Here is a 20,346-nt window from a genome sequence, read left to right as displayed (position 1 = left end):
AGACTAAGTGAGTGGGCAAAAATTTGGCAGATCGAATATAATATGGGAAAATGTGAGGTTATCCACTTTGGCAGAAAAAATAGAAAAGCAAATTATAATTTAAATGGAGAAAAATTGCAAAGTGCTGCAGGACAGAGGGACCTGGGGGTACTTATGCATGAAAAGCTAGTATGCACAAAAAGTTAGAATGCAAGTACAGCAAGTGACCAGGAAGGTAAATGGAATGTTGGCCTTTATTGCAAGCGGGATAGAGTATAAAAGCAGAGAAGTCTTGCTGCAACTGTACAGGGTATTGGTGAGGCCACACCTGGAGTACTGCGTACAGTTTTGGTCTCCGTAATTAAGAAAGGATATATTTGCATTGGATGCAGTTGAGAGAAGATTCACTAGGCTGATTCCGGAGATGAGGGGTTGTCTTATAAAGATACGTTGAGTAAGGTGGGCTTGTACTCATTGGAGTTCAGAAGAATGAGAGGTGATCTTATTGAGACATGTAAGATAATAAGGGGTCTCGACAAGGTGGATGCAGAGAGGATATTTCCATTCATGGGGGAATCTAGAACTAGGGGACTTAGTCTCAGAAGAAGGGACCGCCCATTTAAAACTGAGATTCTCTGCCCCAGAGAGCTGTGGAGGCTGTGTCATTGAGTATATTTAAGGCGGAGATAGACAGATTTTTGAGCAATAAGGGAGTAAAGGGTTATGTGGTGCGAGCAGGGAAGTGGAGCTGAGACCATGATCAGATCAGCCATGATCTTAGGTGGCCTACTCCTGCTCCTATTTCTTATGTTCTTATGTTCAAACCTTTACTCTTTGCTTCCTGCCTCTGAGCCAATTTTTGGATCCAGTTTGCCACTTTGCCCTCGATCCCATGGGCTTTTACTTTCATGACCAGTCTGCCATGTAGGACGTAGCTAAAATCCATATACACTACATCATAAGCACTGCCCTCATCGACCCTCCTGGCTACCTCCTCGAGAAATTCAATCAAGTTAGTCAGACCGGACCTTCCCTTAACAAATCCATGCTGACTGTCCTTGATTAATCCATGTCTTTCAAATGAAGATTTATCCTGTCCAATAATTTTCCCACCACTGAGGTTAGGCTGACTGGCCTGTAATTACTCGGTCTATTCCTTTCTCCCTTTTTGAACAAAGTTACCACATTAGCAGTCCTCCAGTCCTCCGGCACCACACCTGCAGCCAGAGAAGACTGGAAAATGATGGTCAGAGCCTCTGCTATTTCCTCTTTGGCTTCTCTTAAGAGCCTGAGATATATTTCATCTGCGCCTGGGGATTTATCCACTTTCAAATCTGCTAAGCCCCTTAATACTTCCTCTCTCACTGCGTTTATCTCATCTAATATTTCACACTCCTTCTTCCTCATCGCAAAGTATGCATCATCTTGTCTTTTGTGAAAACAGATGAAAAGTGTTCATTAAGAATCATACCCATGTCTTCTGCCTTCACACACAGACTTCCTTTATGGTCTGTAATAGAACCCACTCATTCTCCAGTTATCCTCTTGCTCTTAATGTATTTATAAAACATCTTTGTGTTTTCCATGATTTTACTTGTCAACATTCTTTCATGCTCTCTTTGCTATCCTGATAACTTTTTTTAATTGCACCCCTGCACTTCCTATACTCCTCTCGAGTTTCTGCAATATTGAGTTCTTGGTATCTGTCCTTTTTTTCTTTATCCTACCCTGTATGTCCCTTGACATCCAGGGGGCTCTAGATTTGTTAGCCTCAGCCATTTCTTTAAGGGAACATACTTGCTTTGAACCATCAGGATCTCTTCCTTGAATGACTCCCACTGCTCTGACACTGATTTAACATCAAGTAGCTGTTTCCAGTCCACTTTGGCCAAATCCCATCTAAGCTCAGCAAAATTGGCTTCACCCCAATTGAGAACTTTTTTTCCTGGTCCACCTTTGTCCTTTTCCATAAATACACTAAATCTGACTGAATTATGATCACGAGCACCAAAATGCTCCCCCACTGATACCCCTTCCACCGGCCCCTCTTCATTCCCAAAACCAAATCCAGAACCGCCCCCTGATGGTGCGGACTCTCACTGGGCTATGGGTCCCCCTTCTCTCCTGGAGGTGTAGACTCTCATTGGGGTACGGGTCCCCCCCACTCCCCTGAAGGTGCTGACCCTCACTGGGGTACAGGTCCCCCCCCTCCCCTGAAGGTGCTGACTCTCACCGGGGTACGGGTCCCCCCCACTCCCCTGAAGGTGCTGACCCTCACTGGGGTACAGGTCCCCCCCCTCCCCTGAAGGTGCTGACCCTCACTGGGGTACAGGTCACTCTCTCCCCTGAAGGTACTGACTCTCACCGGTGTACAGGACCCCCCTCCCCTGAAGGTACTGACTCTCACTGGGGTACAGGACCCCCCTCCCCTGAAGGTACTGACTCTCACTGGGGTACAGGACCCCCCTCCCCTGAAGGTACTGACTCTCACTGGGGTACAGGATCCCCCCTCCCCTGGAGGTGATGACTCTCACTGGGATACAGGACTCCTGCTGTCCTGAAGGTGCTGACTCTCGCAATGGCTTTGTGTCCTTTACTTCCCTCTCTTCTTCTGTGAAGTCCATTGAGATATTTTTAAAAGTTAAATGCAAGTTGCCATTGAAACTGCATTGGTCCTTGCATTCCAATCTCTGGGTCCTCATAGCACTGCTGGACATTTTATTTTATCCATTCTCAGGCTATAGGCATCACTTGCAAGGCCGGCATTTATTATCCATCTTTAATTGCCCTTGAGAAGGTGGTGGTGAGCCGTCTTCTTGAACCGCTGCAGTCCATGTGGGGAAGGTTCTCCCTCCCTCAGCTGTTAGGGAGGGAGTTCCAGGATTTTGACCCAGCGATGTGACGGAACGGCCGATATATTTGCAAGTCAGGATGGTGTGTGACTTGGAAGGAACATGGAGGTGGTGGTGTTCCCATGTACCTGCTGCCACGTTCTAGTTGGTAGAATTTGCGGTTTGATAGGTGCCCTCGAAGGAACTTTGGCGAGTTGCTGCATTGTTTCCTGTAGATATTGCACACTGCAGCCACGGTGCGCCGGTGGTGGAGGGAGGGGAATGGAATTCTGTAGATTATACACATTGCAGAGAACAAAGGTGATCTTTTCCAATTTAAGGAACATTGCTCTATACGGAGGATGTAATTGTTTGATTATAATCTTTGCTAACAATGACAAAGCTCAACAACTCTTCTGTAGAGGGCTGCTTGGCATGTTGATGAAAAAGTGGTTGATGACCCAAACCATTGTTTATCACAGAAACAATTCAGAGATTGAATGTAAAGGAAGCAGCACCATGAGTGACAGTTGTAATTTGGACCAGTTATCTCGTGAATTTGTCATATTAAACCCCAGCACTTTATTTTAGTAATCGCGGAGAGAGAAGAAAAAATTTCAATGTAGCAAGAAACGAACAACAAAATACAAGTTCAGAAACAGATTCCAAGGTTAGAGCGTGAGGATGGTAAGGAGCAACCCACGTTGTGATCAGGGAATGCGTGCAGGCCAATGGGGGAAGAGCCGGGGAGGGCGACTAATTGGGTGCTCTTTCAAGGAGTCAGCAAATACATGGTGGGCAGAGTGGGCTTGTTCTGTGCTGTACCATTCTGTGCCGTACCATTCTGTGCCGTACCATTCTGTGCCGTACCATTCTGTGATCCTGATACTGTCTATCAAATCCCCACCACCCACCCTCTCCCATAACCCTGAGCCCATGCGCCCATCATCTCCTCATATCCCCCAACCCCACCCACCCACCTTCTCCACATATCCCCAACCCCACCCACCTTCTCCCCATATCCCCAACCACACCTACCCACCTTCTCCCCATATCCCCAACCCCACCTTCTCCCCATATCCCCAACCCCACCTTCTCCCCATATCCCCCAACCCCACCCACCCACCTTCTCCACATATCCCCCAACCCCACCCACCTTCTCCCCATATCCCCAACCACACCTACCCACCTTCTCCCCATATCCCCAACCCCACCTTCTCCCCATATCCCCAACCCCACCTTCTCCCCATATCCCCCAACCCCACCCACCCACCTTCTCCACATATCCCCCAACCCCACCCACCTTCTCCCCATATCCCCAACCCCACCTACCCACCTTCTCCCCATATCCCCAACCCCACCTTCTCCCCATATCCCCAACCCCACCTTCTCCCCATATCCCCCAACCCCACCCACCCACCTTCTCCCCATATCCCCCAACCCCACCCACCCACCTTCTCCACATATCCCCCAACCCCACCCACCTTCTCCCCATATCCCCAACCCCACCTACCCACCTTCTCCCCATATCCCCCAACCCCACCCACCCACCTTCTCCACATATCCCCCAGCCCCACTCACCTTCTCCCCATATCCCCCAACCCCACCTACCCACCTTCTCCCCATATCCCCCAACCCCACCTACCCACCTTCTCCCCATATCCCCAACCCCACCTTCTCCCCATATCCCCCAACCCCACCTACCCACCTTCTCCCCATATGCCCCAACTCCACCCACCTTCTCCCCATATACCCAAACCCCACCCCCCTTCTCCCCATATCCCCCAAACCCACCTACCCACCTTCTCCCCATATCCCCCAACCCCACCTACCCACCTTCTCCCCATATGCCCCAACTCCACCCACCTTCTCCCCATATACCCAAACCCCACCCACCTTCTCCCCATATCCCCCAAACCCACCTACCCACTTTCTCCCCATATCCCCAAATCCCACCCACCTTCTCCCCACATCCCCAAACCCCACCTACCCACCTTCTTCCTATATCCCCAACCTCACCTACCCACCTTCTCCACATATACCCCAAACCCACCCACCCACTCCCATATTCCCCAAACCCACCCACCCACCTTCTCACCATATCCCTCAACCCCACCCACCTTCTCCCCATATCCCTCAACCCCACCCACCTTCTCCCCATATCCCCCAACCTCACCTACCTACCATCTCACCATATCTCTCAACCCTATCTACCCACCTTCTCCCTTATCCCTCAATCCCACCTTCTCCCTTATCCCTCAATCCCACCACTCCAGTGGCCTGCTCTGGATGTAAACAAGCTCTAGTGGCCAGCACTGGTTGTAAATAAGCTCCAGTGATCCACACTGCTTGTGAACCAGCTCCAATGGCCTGCCTGGTTGTAAATAAACTCGTAACTAGGCTTTAAATTAGTAAGGATGGGGGGAGGGATCTACAAGAAACATAACCAGCCTACATAAAAACAAAACAGGAAAAGAAAGCAGAAGAAAAAATAGAATAAGGGAGGACATTGATGGCAAGGGAAAAAGTAGCATTATAGAACAGGAGTTGAAAAAGATGGTGAAACATAAAGTGAGAGGAAATTCTATTAAGATGAGTTAAACTGTCTGTACAGCAATACACACAGTGCCAATAATAAAACAGGGGAGCTGGAGGCAATCATGCGTTGCGAGGAACCAGACATAGTAGGAATTACCGAGACATGGCGATGGACAAATCAGGACTGGGAATTAAACATTGCAGGGTTTAACACATTTTGAAAAGATAGAGAGGGAAAAAGGGGAGGTGGAGTAGCTGTACTTATTAGGGATAACATAATGGCAGCAGAAAAAAGTAACGCATCTATCAGCAAGACAAAAATAGAATCCATAAGGATAGAGATAAAAGATAATAAAGGATCAATGACATTAATTGATCCTTTATTATCTTTTCCACGATCCGGCCTGATCACCATACACTGTATCCACGATCCGGCCCGATCCCCATACATTGGATCCATGATCCGGCCTGATCCCCATACACTGTATCCACGATCCGACCCGATCCCCGTACACTGTATCCACGATCCGGCCCGATCCCCGTACACTGTATCCACGATCCGGCCCGATCCCCATACACTGTATCCACAATCCGGCCTGATCCCCATACACTGTATCCACGATCCGGCCCGATCCCCGTACACTGTATCCACGATCCAGCGCCAATCCCCATACACTGTATCCATGATCCAGCGCCGATCCCCATACATAGTATCCACGATCCGGCCCGATCTCCATACACTGTATCCATGATCCGGCCCGATCCCCATACACTGTCTCCACGATCCAACGCCGATCCCCATACACTGTATCCATGATCACGCAATCCCCATATACTGTATCCATGATCACGCAATCCCCATATACTGTATCCATGATCCAGCGCCGATCCCCATACACTGTATCCATGATCCGGCCCGATCTCCATACACTGTATCCACGATCCGGCCCGATCTCCATACACTGTATCCACGATCCAGCCCGATCTCCATACACTGTATCCATGATCCGGCCTGATCTCCATACACTGTATCCATGATCCGGCCCGATCCCCATACACTGTATCCACGATCCAGCCCGATCCCCATACACTGTATCCACGATCCAGCCCGATCTCCATACACTGTATCCACGATCCAGCCCGATCTCCATACACTGTATCCACGATCCAGCCCGATCTCCATACACTGTATCCATGATCCGGCCCGATCTCCATACACTGTATCCATGATCCGGCCCGATCTCCATACACTGTATCCACGATCCAGCCCGATCCCCATACACTGTATCCACGATCCAGCCCGATCCCCATACACTGTATCCACGATCCAGCCCGATCTCCATACACTGTATCCACGATCCAGCCCGATCCCCATACACTGTATCCACGATCCAGCCCGATCCCCATATACTGTATCCACGATCCAACGCCGATCCCCATACACTGTATCCACGATCCAACGCCGATCCCCATACACTGTATCCACGATCCAACGCCGATCCCCATATACTGTATCCATGATCCAACGCCGATCCCCATATACTGTATCCACGATCCAACGCCGATCCCCATATACTGTATCCACGATCCAACGCCGATCCCCATATACTGTATCCACGATCCAACGCCGATCCCCATATACTGTATCCACGATCCAACGCCGATCCCCATATACTGTATCCACGATCCAACGCCGATCCCCATATACTGTATCCACGATCCAGCGCCGATCCCAATACATTATCCACGATCCGGCCCGATCCCCATACACTGTATCCACGATCCGGCCCGATCCCCATACACTGTATCCATGATCCCCAATCCCCATACACTGTATCCACGATCCGGCCCGATCCCCATACACTGTATCCACGATCCGGCCCGATCCCCATACACTGTATCCATGATCCCCGATCCCCATACACTGTATCCACGATCCGGCCTGATCCCCATACACTGTATCCACGATCCCCGATCCCCATACACTGTATCCACGATCCCCGATCCCCATAGACTGTATCCACGATCCCCGATCCCCATACACTGTATCCACGATCCGGCCTGATCCCTATTAGGTGCAGTCTGCAGACCACCTAATAGTGGAAGGGAGGTGGACAAAACATGCCGAAAAATTAGGAAATGAATAAAAAACATAGAAAAATAATCCTGGGGGATTTGCATTACTCCGATATTAATTGGACAGAAGAGGTAGGTAAGGGGGACAAGGGAATGCAGCTCCTACAATGGGTACAGGACTCCGTTCCAACCTAATAGTTAAAAAGGCCAACAAGGGAGGGTTCGTTTTTGGATCTAGTAATGGGGAATGAAACAGAGCAGCGAAGAGAAGTAAAAATAAGGGAACATCTAGGCAATAGTGACCATAATATAATAGGCTATAAGATGATAATTGAGAACGATACAAATATGACAAAAATAAGGGTAATGCATTCGAGAAAAACTGATATTCAGAGGACGGAAAATAGATCCGGCCCGATGCCCAAAAGCTGTATCCACGATCCAGCCCAATCCCCATACACTGTATTCACGATCGCCGATTCCCATACACTGTATCCACGATCCCCGATCCCCATACACTGTATCCACGATCCCCGATCCCCATACACTGTATCCACGATCCCCGATCCCCATACACTGTATCCACGATCCGGCCTGATCCCCATACACTGTATTCACGATCCCCGATCCCCATACACTGTATTCACGATCCCCGATCCCCATACACTGTATCCACGATCCGGCCTGATCCCCATACACTGTATCCACGATCCCCAATCCCCATACACTGTATCCACGATCCGGCCCCGATCGCCATACACTGTATCCACGATCCGGCCCAATCCCCATACACTGTATCCATGACCTGGCCCGATCATCATACACTGTATCCACAATCCCCGATCCGCATACACTGTATCCACGATCCGGCCCGATCCATATAAACTGTATCCGCGATCCAGCCCGATCCCCATACACTGTATCCACGATCCAGCCCGATCTCCATACACTGTATCCACGATCCAGCCCGATCTCCATACACTGTATCCATGATCCGGCCCGATCTCCATACACTGTATCCATGATCCGGCCCGATCTCCATACACTGTATCCACGATCCAGCCCGATCCCCATACACTGTATCCACGATCCAGCCCGATCCCCATACACTGTATCCACGATCCAGCCCGATCTCCATACACTGTATCCACGATCCAGCCCGATCTCCATACACTGTATCCATGATCCGGCCCGATCTCCATACACTGTATCCATGATCCAGCCCGATCTCCATACACTGTATCCATGATCCGGCCCGATCCCCATATACTGTATCCACGATCCAACGCCGATCCCCATACACTGTATCCACGATCCAACGCCGATCCCCATATACTGTATCCATGATCCAACGCCGATCCCCATATACTGTATCCACGATCCAACGCCGATCCCCATATACTGTATCCACGATCCAACGCCGATCCCCATATACTGTATCCACGATCCAACGCCGATCCCCATATACTGTATCCACGATCCAACGCCGATCCCCATATACTGTATCCACGATCCAACGCCGATCCCCATATACTGTATCCACGATCCAGCGCCGATCCCCATACATTATCCACGATCCGGCCCAATCCCCATACACTGTATCCACGATCCGGCCCGATCCCCATACACTGTATCCATGATCCCCAATCCCCATACACTGTATCCACGATCCGGCCCGATCCCCATACACTGTATCCACGATCCGGCCCGATCCCCATACACTGTATCCATGATCCCCGATCCCCATACACTGTATCCACGATCCGGCCTGATCCCCATACACTGTATCCACGATCCCCGATCCCCATACACTGTATCCACGATCCCCGATCCCCATAGACTGTATCCACGATCCCCGATCCCCATACACTGTATCCACGATCCGGCCTGATCCCTATTAGGTGCAGTCTGCAGACCACCTAATAGTGGAAGGGAGGTGGACAAAACATGCCGAAAAATTAGGAAATGAATAAAAAACATAGAAAAATAATCCTGGGGGATTTGCATTACTCCGATATTAATTGGACAGAAGAGGTAGGTAAGGGGGACAAGGGAATGCAGCTCCTACAATGGGTACAGGACTCCGTTCCAACCTAATAGTTAAAAAGGCCAACAAGGGAGGGTTCGTTTTTGGATCTAGTAATGGGGAATGAAACAGAGCAGCGAAGAGAAGTAAAAATAAGGGAACATCTAGGCAATAGTGACCATAATATAATAGGCTATAAGATGATAATTGAGAACGATACAAATATGACAAAAATAAGGGTAATGCATTCGAGAAAAACTGATATTCAGAGGACGGAAAATAGATCCGGCCCGATGCCCAAAAGCTGTATCCACGATCCAGCCCAATCCCCATACACTGTATTCACGATCCCCGATTCCCATACACTGTATCCACGATCCCCGATCCCCATACACTGTATCCACGATCCCCGATCCCCATACACTGTATCCACGATCCCCGATCCCCATACACTGTATCCACGATCCGGCCTGATCCCCATACACTGTATTCACGATCCCCGATCCCCATACACTGTATTCACGATCCCCGATCCCCATACACTGTATCCACGATCCGGCCTGATCCCCATACACTGTATCCACGATCCCCGATCCCCATACACTGTATCCACGATCCGGCCCCGATCGCCATACACTGTATCCACGATCCGGCCCAATCCCCATACACTGTATCCATGACCTGGCCCGATCATCATACACTGTATCCACAATCCCCGATCCGCATACACTGTATCCACGATCCGGCCCGATCCATATAAACTGTATCCGCGATCCAGCCCGATCCCCATACACTGTATCCACGATCCCGATCCCCATACACTGTATCCACGATCCCGATTCCCATGCAATGTATCCACGATCCGGCCCCATCCCCATACACTGTATCCACGATCCCCGATCCCCATACACTGTATCCGCGATCCCCGATCCCCATACACTGTCTCCACGATCCCCGATCCCCATACACTGTATCCACGATCCCCGATCCCCATACACTGTCTCCACGATCCGACCCGATCCCCATACACTGTCTCCACGATCACATAATCCCCATACACTGTATCCATGATTCTTGATCTCTATACACTGTCTCCACGATCCGGCCCGATCCCCATACTCTGTATCCACGATCCCCGGTCCCCATACACTGTAGCTACGATCCCCGATCCCCATACAATGAATCCACGATCCGGCCCGATCCCCATACACTGTATCCACGGTCCCCGATCCCCATACACTGTATCCACGATCCGGCCCGATCGCCATACACTGTATCCACGATCCGGCCCGATCCCCATACACTGTATCCCCGATCCACGATCCCCAAACACTGTATCCATGACCCGACCCGATCCCCATACATTTTATCCTCTATCCGGCCCGATCTCCATAACTTGTATCCATGATCCCTGATCCCCATACAATATATCTACAATACCCGATCCCCATACACTGTATCAACGTTCCGGCCCCATCCCAATACGCTGTATCCACGATCCCCGATCCCCATACACTGTATCCATGATCCGGCCTGATCTCCAGACAATGTTTCCACAATCCCCGATCCCCATACACTGTATACATGATCCCCGATCCCCATACACTGTATCCACGATCCACAAACTCAATACACTGTATCCACGATCCAGCCCAATCCCCCTAGACTGTAACCATGATCCGTCATGATCCCCATATACTGTATCCATGATCCGTCCTGATCCCCATGTACTGTATCCATGATCCCTGATCCCCAACACTGTATCCACGATCCGGCCCGATCCCCGTACACTGTATACACGATGCACAAACCTCATACACTGTATCCACGATCCGGCCCGATCCCCAAACACTATCCACAATCCGGCTCGATCCCCATACACTGTATCCACGATCCCCGATCCCCATACACTGTATCCACGATCCACAAACCCAATACACTGTATCCACAATCCCCAATCCCCATACACTGTATCCACGATCTGGCCCGATCCCCAAACATTGTATCCATGATCCGGCCCGATCCCCATACACTGTATCCATGATATGGCCCGATTCCATACACTGTATCCACGATCCCCGATCCCCATACACTGTATCCATGATATGGCCCGATTCCATACACTGTATCCACGATCCCCGATCCCCATACACTGTATTGCCGATCCGGCCCGATCTTCGTACACTGTATCCACGATCCACGATCCCCATACACTGTATCCATGATCCCCAATCCCCATACACTGTATCCACGATCTGGCCCGATCCCCATACACTGTATCCACGATCCCTGATCCCCATACACTATATCCACAATCCAGCCCGATCCCCTTACACTGTATCCACGATCCCCAAGCCCCATAAACTGTATCCATGATTCCCGATCCCCGTACAATGTATTCACAATCAGGCGCGATCCTCATACACTGTATCCACGATCCCCGATCCCCATACACTGTCTCCACGATCCGGCCCGATCCCCATACACTGTATCCACGATCACGCGATCCCCATACTCTGTATCCATGATCCTCGGTCCCCATACACTGTATCCACGGTCCCCGATCCCCATACACTGTATACACGATCCGGCACGATCACCATACACTGTATCCCCGATCCACGATCCCCAAACACTGTATCCATGATCCGGCCCGATCCCCATACACTGTATCCATGATATGGCCCAATCCCCATACACGGTATCCACGATCCCCGATCCCCATACACTGTATCGCCGATCCGGCCCGATCCACGTACACTGTATCCATGATCCACGATCCCCATACACTGTATCCACGATCCCCGATCCCCATACACTGTATCCACGATCTGGCCCGATCCCCATACACTGTATCCACGATCCCCGATCCCCATACACTGTATCCACGATCCCCGATCCCCATACACTGTATCCATGATCCGGACCGATCGCCATACACTGTATCCCCAATCCACGATCCCCAAAAACTGTAACAATGATCCGACCCGATCCCCATACACTGTATCCGCGATCCGGCCCTATCCCCATACACTGTATCCACGATCCCCAATCCCTATACACTGTATAAACGTACCAGCCTGATCCCCATACACTGTATCTTACGATCACCGATCCCCATACGCGGTATCCACGATCCGGCCCGATCCCCATACACTGTATCCACAGTCCCCGATCCCCATACACTGTATCAACGTTCCGGCCCCATCCCCATACACTGTATCAACGATCCCCGATCCCCATACACTGTATCCACGATCCACAAACCCAATACACTGTATCCACGATCCCCAATCCCCATACACTGTATCCATGATCCGGCCCGATCCCCATACACAGTATCCACAATCCGGCCTGATCCCCATACACTGTATCCACGATTCCCGTTCACCATACACTGTATCCACGATATGGCCCGATTCCATGCACTGTATCCACGATCCCCGATCCCCATACACTGTATCGCCGATCCGGCCCGATCTTCGTACACTGTCTCCACGATCCCCAATCCCCATACACTGTATCCATGATCCGGCCCGATCCCCATACACAGTATCCACAATCCAGCCTGATCCCCATACACTGTATCCACGATTCCCGATCACCATACACTGTATCCACGATCCCCATAAACTGTAGCTACGATCCCCATACAATGGATCCATGATCCCAGATCCCCATACACTGTATCCACGGTCCCCGATCCCCATACACTGTATACACGATCCACAAACTTCATACACTGTATCCACGATCCGGCCCGATTGCCGTACACTGTATCCACGATCCGGCCCGATCCCCATACACTGTATCCCCGATCCACGATCCCCAAACACTGTATCCATGATCCGGCCCGATCCCCATACACTGTATCCATGATATGGCCCGATCCCCATACACGGTATCCACGATCCCCGATCCCCATACACTGTATCGCCGATCCGGCCCGATCCACGTAAACTGTATCCATGATCCACAATCCCCATACACTGTATCCACGATCCCCGATCCCCATACACTGTATCCACGATCTGGCCCGATCCCCATACACTGTATCCACGATCCCCGATCCCCATACACTGTATCCACGATCCCCGATCCCCATACTCTGTATCCATGATCCGGACCGATCGCCATACACTGTATCCCCAATCCACGATCCCCAAAAACTGTATCCATGATCCGACCCGATCCCCATACACTGTATCCGCGATCCGGCCCTATCCCCATACACTGTATCCACGATGCCCGATCCCTATACACTGTATAAACGTACCAGCCTGATCCCCATACACTGTATCTTACGATCACCGATCCCCATACGCGGTATCCACGATCCGGCCCGATCCCCATACACTGTATCCACAGTCCCCGATCCCCATACACTGTATCCACGATCCGGCCCGATCTCCATAAATTGTATCATGATCCCTGATCCCCATACAATATATCCACAATACCCGATCCCCATACACTGTATCAACGTTCCGGCCCCATCCCCATACACTGTATCCACGATCCCCGATCCCCATACACTGTATCCACGATCCGGCCTGATCCCCAGACACTGTATTCATGATCCCCGATCCCCATACACTGTATACACGATCCGGCTCGATACCCATACACTGTATCCATGATCCCCGATCCCCATACAATGTTTCCACAATCCCCGATCCCCATACACTGTAACCATGATCCAGCCCGATCCCCATACACTGCATCCATGATCCCCGATCCCCATACACTGTATACACGATCCACAAACTTCATACATTGTATCCACGATCCGGCCCGATCCCCATACACAGTATCCACAATCCGGCCTGATCCCCATACACTGTATCCACGATTCCCGATCACCATACACTGTATCCACGATCCCCATACACTGTATCCGCGATCCGGCCCTATCCCCATAAACTGTATCCATGATCCCCGATCCCTATACACTGTATAAACGTACCAGCCTGATCCCCATACACTGTATCTTACGATCACCGATCCCCTGACGCGGTATCCACGATCCGGCCCGATCCCCATACACTGTATCCACAGTCCCCGCTCCCCATACACTGTATCCACGATCTGGCCCGATCTCCATAAATTGTATCATGATCCCTGATCCCCATACAATATATCCACAATACCCGATCCCCATACACTGTATCAACGTTCCGGCCCCATCCCCATACACTGTATCCACGATCCCCGATCCCCATACACTGTATCCACGATACGGCCTGATCCCCAGACACTGTATTCATGATCCCCGATTCCCATACACTGTATACACGATCCAGCTCGATCCCCATACACAGTATCCATGATCCCCGATCCCCATACAATGTTTCCACAATCCCCGATCCCCATACACTGTAACCATGATCCAGCCCGATCCCCATACACTGTATCCATGATCCCCGATCCCCATACACTGTATACACGATCCACAAACTTTATACATTGTATCCACGATCCGGCCCGATCCCCATACACAGTATCCACAATCCGGCCTGATCCCCATACACTGTATCCACGATTCCCGATCACCATACACTGTATCGACGATCCCCATACACTGTAGCTACGATCCCCATACAATGGATCCATGATCCCAGATCCCCATACACTGTATCCACGGTCCCCGATCCCCATACACTGTATACACGATCCACAAACTTCATACACTGTATTCACGATCCGGCCCGATCCCCATACACTGTATCATCGATCCGGCCCGATCTCCATAAATTGTATCCATGATCCCTGATATCCATATAATATATCCACAATACCCCATCCCCAAACACTGTATCCACGATCTCCAATCTCCATACACTGTATCCACGATCCGGCCTGATCCCCAGACACTGTATTCATGATCCCCGATCCCCATACACTGTATCCACGATCCGGCTCGATCCTCGTACACTGTATCCACGATCCGGCCCGATCCCCAAACACTGTATCCATGATCCGGCCCGATCCCCATACACTGTGTACACGATGCACAAACCTCATACACTGTATCCACGATCCAGCCCGATCCCCAAACACTATCCACAAACCAGCCTGATCCCCATACACTGTATCCACGATCCCCGATCCCCATACATTGTATCCACGATCCAGCCCGATTCCCATACACTGTATCCACGATCCCCGATCCCCATACACTGTATCCATGATCCACAAACCCAATACACTGTATCCACGATCCCCAATCCCCATACACTGTATCCACGATCTGGCCCGATCCCCAAACATTGTATCCATGATCCGGCCCGATCCCCATACACTGTATCCATGTTATGGCCCGATTCCATGCACTGTATCCACGATCCCCGATCCCCATACACTGTATCGCCGATCCGGCCCGATCTTCGTACACTGTATCCAGGATCCACGATCCCCATACACTGTATCCACGATCCCCAATCCCCATACACTGTATCCACAATCCGGCCTGATCCCCATACACTGTATCCACGATTCCCGATCACCATACACTGTATCCACGATCCCCATACACTGTAGCTACGATCCCCATACAATGGATCCATGATCCCAGATCCCCATACACTGTATCCACGGTCCCCGATCCCCATACACTGTATACACGATCCACAAAATTCATACACTGTATCCACGATCCAGCCCGATTGCCGTACACTGTATCCACGATCCGGCCCGATCCCCATACACTGTATCCCCGATCCATGATCCCCAAACACTGTATCCATGATCCGGCCCGATCCCCATACACTGTATCCATGATATGGCCCGATCCCCATACACAGTATCCACGATCCCCGATCCCCATACACTGTATCGCCGATCCGGCCCGATCCACGTACACTGTATCCATGATCCACGATCCCCATACACTGTATCCACGATCCCCGATCCCCATACACTGTATCCACGATCTGGCCCGATCCCCATACACTGTATCCATGATCCCCGATCCCCATACACTGTATCCACGATCCCCGATCCCCATACTCTGTATCCATGATCTGGACCGATCGCCATACACTGTATCCCCAATCCACGATCCCCAAAAACTGTATCCATGATCCGACCCGATCCCCATACACTGTATCCGCGATCCGGCCCTATCCCCATACACTGTATCCACGATCCCCGATCCCTATACACTGTATAAACGTTCCGGCCCGATCTCCATAAATTGTATCATGATCCCTGATCCCCATACAATATATCCACAATACCCGATCCCCATAAACTGTATCAACGTTCCGGCCCCATCCCCATACACTGTATCCACGATCCCCGATCCCCATACAATGTATCCACGATCCGGCCTGATCCCCAGACACTGTATTCATGATCCCCGATCCCCATACACTGTATACACGATCCGGCTCGATCCCCATACACTGTATCCATGATCCCCGATCCCCATACAATGTTTCCACAATCCCCGATCCCCATACACTGTAACCATGATCCAGCCCGATCCCCATACACTGTATCCATGATCCCCGATCCCCATACACGGTATACACGATCCACAAACTTCATACATTGTATACACGATCCGGCCCGATCCCCATACACAGTATCCACAATCCGGCCTGATCCCCATACACTGTATCCACGATTCCCGATCACCATACACTGTATCCACGATCCCCATACACTGTATCCACGATCCGGCCCTATCCCCATACACTGTATCCACGATCCCCGATCCCTATACACTGTATAAACGTACCAGACTGATCCCCATACACTGTATCTTACGATCACCGATCCCCATACACGGTATCCACGATCCGGCCCGATCCCCATACACTGTATCCACAGTCCCCGATCCCCATACACTGTATCCACGATCCGGCCCGATCTCCATAAATTGTATCATGATCCCTGATCCCCATACAATATATCCACAATACCCGATTCCCATACACTGTATCAACGTTCCGGCCCCATCCCCATACACTGTATCCACGATCCGGCCTGATCCCCAGACACTGTATTCATGATCCCCGATCCCCATACACTGTATACACGATCCGGCTCGATCCCCATACACTGTATCCATGATCCCCGATCCCCATACACTGTATACACGATCCACAAACTTTATACATTGTATCCACGATCCGGCCCGATCCCCATACACTGTATCCCCGATCCACGATCCCCAAACACTGTATCCATGACCCGACCCGATCCCCATACACTGTATCATCGATCCGGCCCGATCTCCATAAATTGTATCCATGATCCCTGATATCCATATCATATATCCACAATACCCGATCCCCATACACTGTATCAACGTTCCGGCCCCATCCCCAAACACTGTATCCACGATCTCCGATCTCCATACACTGTATCCACGATCCGGCCTGATCCCCAGACACTGTATTCATGATCCCCGATCCCCATACACTGTATCCACGATCCGGCTCGATCCTCGTACACTGTATCCACGATCCGGCCCGATCCCCAAACACTGTATCCATGATCTGGCCCGATCCCCATACAATGTATACACGATGCACAAACCTCATACACTGTATCCACGATCCGGCTCGATCCCCAAACACTATCCACAATCCAGCCCGATCCCCATACACTGTATCCACGATCCCCGATCCCCATACACTGTAGCTACGATCCCCGATCCCCATACAATGTATCCACGATCCGGCCCGATCCCCCTACACTGTATCCACGGTCCCCGATCCCCATACACTGTATCCATGATCCGGCCCGATCGCCATACACTGTATCCACGATCCGGCACGATCACCATACACTGTATCCCCGATCCACGATCCCCAAACACTGTATCAATTATCCGGCCTGATCCCCATACACTGTATCCATGATATGGCCCAATCCCCATACACGGTATCCACGATCCCCGATCCCCATACACTGTATCGCCGATCCGGCCCGATCCACGTACACTGTATCCATGATCCACGATCCCCATACACTGTATCCATGATCCGTGATCCCCGATCCCCATACACTGTATCCACGATCTGGCCCGATCCCCATACACTGTATCTACGATCCCCGATCCCCATACACTGTATCCATGATCCCCGATCCCCATACACTGTATCCATGATCTGGACCGATCGCCATACACTGTATCCCCAATCCACGATCCCCAAAAACTGTATCCATGATCCGACCCGATCCCCATACACTGTATCCGCGATCCGGCCCTATCCCCATACACTTTATCCACAATCCCCGATCCCTATAAACTGTATAAACGTACCAGCCTGATCCCCATACACTGTATCTTATGATCACCGATCCCCATACGCGGTATCCACGATCCGGATCGATCCCGATACACTATATCCACGATCCGGCTCGATCCCCATAAACTGTATCCATAATCTCACCTGATCCCCATACACTGTATCCATGATCAACCGATCCCCATACTCTGTATCCACAATCCCAGATCCACATACACTGTATCCACGATCACGCGATTCCCATACTCTGTATCCACGATCCCCGGTCCCCATACACTGTAGCTACGATCCCCGATCCCCATACAATGTATCCACGATCCCCGATCCCCATACACTCTATCCATGATCCGGCCCGATCGCCAAACACTGTATCCACGATACCTGATCTCCATACACTTTATCCACGATCCCCGATTCCATACACTGTATCCACGATTCCCAAACTTCATACACTGTATTCACGATCCGTCCCGATCCCCATACACTGTATCCACGATCCGGCCCGATCCCCATACACTGTATCCGCGATCCCCGATCCCCATACACTGTCTCCACGATCCGGCCCGATCCCCATACACTGTATCCACGATCCCCGATCCCCATACACTGTCTCCACGATCCGACCTGATCCCCATACACTGTCTCCACGATCCGGCCCGATCCCCATACTCTGTATCCACGATCCCCGGTCCCCATACACTGTAGCTACGATCCCCGATCCCCATACAATGTATCCACGATCCGGCCCGATCCCCATACACTGTATCCACGATCCCCGATCCCCATACACTGTCTCCACGATCCGACCCGATCCCCATACACTGTCTCCACGATCCGGCCCGATCCCCATACACTGTATCCACGATCACACAATCCCCATACACTGTATCCACGATTCTTGATCCCTATACACTGTCTCCACGATCCGGCCCGATCCCCATACTCTGTATCCACGATCCCCGGTCCCCATACACTGTAGCTACGATCCCCGATCCCCATACAATGTATCCACGATCCGGCCCGATCCCCATACACTGTATCCACGGTCCCCGATCCCCATACACTGTATCCACGATCCGGCCCGATCGCCATACACTGTATCCACGATCCGGCCCGATCCCCATACACTGTATCCCCGATCCACGATCCCCAAACACTGTATCCATGACCCGACCCGATCCCCATACATTTTATCCTCTATCCGGCCCGATCTCCATAACTTGTATCCATGATCCCTGATCCCCATACAATATATCTACAATACCCGATCCCCATACACTGTATCAACGTTCCGGCCCCATCCCAATACGCTGTATCCACGATCCCCGATCCCCATACACTGTATCCACGATCCGGCCTGATCTCCAGACAATGTTTCCACAATCCCCGATCCTCATACACTGTATACATGATCCCCGATCCCCATACACTGTATCCACGATCCACAAACTCAATACACTGTATCCACGATCTGTCCTGATCCCCATGTACTGTATCCATGATCCCCGATCCCCAACACTGTATCCACGATCCGGCCCGATCCCCGTACACTGTATCCACGATCCACAATCCCCATACACTGTATCCACGATCCCCAAATCCCATACACTATATCCACAATCCAGTCCGATCC

Source organism: Pristiophorus japonicus, chromosome 4 (genome assembly GCF_044704955.1).
Source record: "Pristiophorus japonicus isolate sPriJap1 chromosome 4, sPriJap1.hap1, whole genome shotgun sequence".
In the NCBI taxonomy this organism is placed as follows: Eukaryota; Metazoa; Chordata; class Chondrichthyes; family Pristiophoridae; genus Pristiophorus; species Pristiophorus japonicus.
The sequence above is the reverse complement of the archived record's forward strand: the minus strand, read 5'-3'. Positions refer to the sequence as shown.